Source organism: Rhipicephalus sanguineus, chromosome 3 (assembly GCF_013339695.2).
Source record: "Rhipicephalus sanguineus isolate Rsan-2018 chromosome 3, BIME_Rsan_1.4, whole genome shotgun sequence".
Lineage (NCBI taxonomy): Eukaryota > Metazoa > Arthropoda > Arachnida > Ixodida > Ixodidae > Rhipicephalus > Rhipicephalus sanguineus.
The window spans coordinates 215,137,856-215,142,853 of NC_051178.1; the positions used below are offsets into that span (position 1 = coordinate 215,137,856).

At 50.7% G+C, this 4,998-nt stretch overlaps 1 long non-coding RNA gene across 1 annotated transcript; it reads right to left on the minus strand.

The window, feature by feature from the left end:
* Positions 1-1,463: 1,463 nt before the first annotated feature.
* Positions 1,464-3,723, minus strand: LOC119385252 (uncharacterized). The gene is made up of 4 exons (XR_005182143.2): positions 3,598-3,723; positions 3,297-3,516; positions 1,874-1,985; positions 1,464-1,536 (listed from the first exon to the last, which is right to left on the minus strand). It is a non-coding gene; the product is annotated as an uncharacterized LOC119385252 (long non-coding RNA).
* Between the last annotated feature and the right edge of the window lie 1,275 nt (positions 3,724-4,998).

Consider the following 4,998-nt stretch of genomic DNA (forward strand, 5'->3'; position numbering starts at 1 on the left):
TTAGGCAAGCACGGGCCAAAGCAACACCACTAATTGCATCACGCGAAGGTGTACAAGAAGTAATAAAACCATTAGAGGAGTACTGTACCACTTTTCAAGTAATAACTGATTGACCTCAGCACTGATGTTTATTGTGTCTTGCGCTTCAAGTAGCGATCTGTCGCACGCTTTAAGCGCTTTCTCCCTCCTCTCATACCGATGAGTGTTAGAAATTAACAGGGAGACAGGGAGGGATGGCACAAGGGCAGAAGCTACGTCATCGTGCGTCATGACTTTGAATGCACGTCAAGAAACGCGCCTGCACTGCGATTCCAATGCTGCAACGCCGGCACATGGTGGCATACTGCACCAAGAAGCGCATCTGATTGAAACACCGCTCTATTCAAGTCAGCTACTGGCCAATAGAAATGCCATATCTTCTATGTTGAATAACAAGCACCCGCCACTGAACATAGTGAGTACCTGCCTCTGTACGAAAAAAGGGCGCCCGAAAAAAATGGCAACAGCGTGATTCGCTAGCAACCTCAGCGTGCCTCATGCAACTACAAAATGTGGCTGATGTGTTCACAGTAGTGAATGTTTGTAGAATTCCTCGTTTCACCATGCCCGAGATGTGATTCATGACCTCTTTAAATGTAGGTTTTAAGGTCGTTACCAATCTATACATTCTATACTACAATTTCACCTACACCACTTACACGTGCAAACAGGTACAGTCGCCACGGAGAAATTATTAGCACAAGTGTCTACACACTTGAGCAACAAAACTGCAAACACCAATGGAAATGTCGGTGTTACGATGGGCCAATTTTAGCTGGCCACTCGTGCTTTAACAGGCAAGCCGTGCCTGCTGCTTTCTCCGTGTCATGCTGGCGAACAAGATGAGCAGTATTGATGCGATATTTGCAACTTGTGCTACTCTTGTTATGCCGTGAATGTGCATGGCTGTAGTTATACGTACACGCCGGTTCTGCTCCAACATCTTGTGGTGGAACTTGCGGTCTGCCAGGGCCCTCGCATCGGCACACTGGCCCTGCCGCACGTACTCATCCGTAGCCCGGCACACAGCTTCCTCCAGCTGCCTGGGCTGTCTTCGGCGGGTTTGTGGCTGTAGTCCGGGCTGCGGCTGCGAAGGTCCAGGCTGCGGCTGCGAAGGTCCGGGCTGCGGCTGCGAAGGTCCGAGCTGCGGCTGCGAAGGTCCGGGCCGCGGCTGCGAAGGTCCGGACTGTGGCACTTGTGGCTGGAGGGGTATTGGTTGCACTGGTGTGTGTGAAACAACAAGAACAAATATTACTCATTTACTGTTAAACCACTCTGAAAACATGCCACTTTACTATTCTAAAACTTCAACCTCGAAACCTCATTTTCCCGTACACATAATTACGGCTACACGCTTCCCTGTCATGAAAGCATGAATATCTAGAACATAAGTTCTCACAGCACAAACACATAGGTTGCCTTACGGTCAACGTCGCTCGGCCCCCGTTGAACTGCACTAGTAGCTGCATGAGAGGTTCCCACCACGACCTCAGTCTCCTGCATTTGAGCATAATACGTTGATGACACATGCTGCGTGTCGGGTGTAACAAGCATCGCTTAAACACGCTAGTTTCGAATGTATAGCCAACCATCGCACAAACTTCATGCATAAACATGACAACAATGAACATCTTCACAATCTCGCTAAAGGATTCATCTTTCAAGATCACGTAAGCACGTTAAAGTACCATGCATGTGCTCTCATAAAGGGTCACAGTATTCTGCATTCAAAAGTATGGACTGTGGCAATGGAAGAAATTTCGGCAATCACTATGCCCACTTTTATCGTTATCTGACTGGCACGGACATGATTAGCGAGAGAAAAGGTACGCACCACGTCGGGAACGGGGTAATACTCGGGCGGGGTGGTGACCACTGCGCCGGTCCTCTGAAGGACGTCTAAGACGCGGCCGTCAACGCTGCCAACCCTGCCGCCACCCGTGGCGCTGCAAAATAAAAATAAAACACAACCACAACGTTAAACGACAATGAAGGCGCAGATTATTACAGAGCTCACTTTCTCTCGCTTGTCGATCTCGCGAGCTCCTTCCGCGCGCCGTACACAATCTTGGCCCAGTGGTTACGCCATAGTTGTGGCGATTTAACCGCAGGCCCCTGCTGATTCAGCAGCGTGGCGATTTCTTGCCACAGCTGCTTCTTTCGAGCAGCAGTCATACGCGGGGAGACCTCCGTGCAAGATCTCCCCACGTACGGGTGCTGCTCCAGGAACTGTATCAGCATGTCCCGCTGAACTGTCGAAACGCGCGGTCCTTTCGCCGACATTTCTTTCCCAGCCGACTTCCCACATCAGGCATCCCGCAGAGGAAATTTAAGAGGCAAAACCTTCCTCTACGCTGATCGTTCTACCTTGCAAAAATCGTTCTCATTTTCGCACTCTCATTCTTTTCTGCATTACATTTTAACCTAACAAAAATAATAAATGCGCTACACTAAGGTTTCAAAAAAAAGTCACAGTTTCGCCGCAAGGCCGAAGCAATGAATGCGATAGCAAGGAACTAATGCTATACGAAGTGAGGCTCGCCAATGGATACTCTCAGTTTGAACAGCGCTTCTGTTGAAGGCGGCCGCCTTGCAACAGGCGGCCGAAGCAGCGAAGGCGGCCGAAGCAGCGAAGGAAACTAGCGTGCTTCAAGTGTCGAGCTGTGACACTTGATAGTTCGCACTCATCTTGTGTTTGTTCGTTTAGCGGCGTCCCTGAGCTCGAGTGACATTCGTACGCGCCGTAACATGAGCGCGGACATCACGGTGAAAGCGTGAAACATTCCTCTACCCCTCGCCACGAGAAAACCGCGCGAGCAGACAGCGGAAGGGCAAGCTTCTCCCATGCGCAAATATAAGAAGAAGCGAGCGAGCTCGCCGACGACTTTTAAATGCGCCCGTCGGGCTCCTAGCGCCACCTCGCTGGTATTGAAGAAACGCTTATTATCGCCTGCTGTCTCTGAGTCCGTCCAGCGCTAAATGGTGTGTATATAACGCTCGCCGTTAGCTACGTGGAGGATCTGCGTTTCGTGGCGTAGTGGATAGCGCCGCTCGCTGCGGAGCAGGAGGTCCTTGGTTCGATTCCGCGCTTCGGAAGCATTTTTCTGAGTTATTTTTCTGTGGGGACTTTATAGATATATACATACTTATACATATACGGTGCATGACGGCGGCGACGGCGACGGCGACGGCAAAATCCAGCCGAGACTGTCCATATAATTGCTATCGCAATAAAAACCTCCTTGCGCTACACTTACCTTCGAAATCGAAGCAGCAGCAGCAGCTTTCGCGGATCGGCATGGTAGCTTGAGCAACGGAGTACTGTCGATGCACGATGCAGCGCACCGCGTTCATGAAGTGACGCTTTGCGGTGGCGGTGCCCCAACAAACGGTACTCGCTGCTTCGTGAGTTCTCAATCGCATCTTGTTGACTATGTAGCGCTTCACAGTCATTCGGATTTCTTCTCCGTTGCGTTGCTACAGATAAAAAAAAGAAACTCGTCAGACGGATGCATGGAGCCGAGAACACACACCACGGCACGACACGTTTCTACTCACCTCGGTTCAGCAGATTGCGCGGCTTCCGGAAAGATCGCAGAGTCTAATATTCTTCTTAGCCGACAGTAACCATCCCCACCTTGCACTAATTGCGACGTATTACGGGCGACCACACACACACAGCTGTTCTTTTGACATTGGCAGCCATTTTCTTTGCGCTGAACGACACGGCTTGGCTGCACATATGGCGCAAATACGGCTACGACTCAAAATATAGAGATACTTGTGCTTTTTTTTATTTAAATACCTACCATTTTGATGTGTTCCACTTGTAAAACAATTTTAGTTCATTAAGCATACGACACTAGTTTCATTACACGCTTTCTTATTAAATAAAGTAACTATACGGCCCCTGAAAGGGCGAAGAAAAGAAAAAGAAACATCCGGGCAACACAGAGAGCTCGTGATTGGACAATTAAAAAAACGTTGCGTGTTCCCGCCCAGCGCTGACGCAAGCGAAGACGTCACGCGGAAAAGCATTGGAATAAAAAAATCACAGCATATCCACGGAGTGAATGATGATGAGTGGGCGAAGCTGCCGAGGATCATCGGTAAACCGTCAATCTTCCGTGAATTCTGCCCAGTACATCATCACCGACGTGAGATCGGGCGCGTTTATACTAAAGATTCGATGAGAGTTATGACGACTTGCAGCTCACTTTAATTTTACATGTACGCTGTGAATTTTCATTGTTTAATCACGCACAGGAGAAATCGCACACACGCACTACCTTGGTGGTCAAAATCCAGTGCCTATATATACGGGGTGGTCAGTGAACGGTTGTGCAGCGCGAGCGGTCGGTTTTTTCAATCAAGACGCTGCCGCGACGCCAGGGGCGTAGCCAAGGGGGGGGTTCAAACCCCCCCCCCGAAATTTTTCAGTTTTGCTTGCGTATATAGGCACGCACGCATACAAACGCACGCACGAACATACATAAAGTATGGTTGAACCCCCCCCCCGAAAAAAAATATCTGGCTACGCCCCTGCGCGACGCTGCCTCGCGAAGCTGCCTGCGTCGGCGCCGCTGCGCAACGCCACCTAGAAAAACTTCGTCTAGGTGGCGTTGCGCTGCGCCGCGAGGCAAGATAGGGGGGGGACCGTAGGAGAGGAGAAAGAGGGGGAAGCGTAGGAGAGGAGAGGGCGATACATATCACGTACTGTCGCAGCGCATTGTCTTTGGGAGCCTTCGTGTGTGCACGCCCCCTCCGTTTTTAAGACTGGTTATGGGAGAGGGGAAGGGGGAGGGGAGAGGGGAAGTGGAGAGGGGGAGGGAAGTGGGGAGGGGAGAGGGTAAGTGGAGAGGAGGTGTGTGGAGAGGGTATGCGCATGCGCAGTAATGGTGGTCACGCCGCACACCACCACCACCACCACCGGACAGATACTGCCGTTTACTGCCGGCT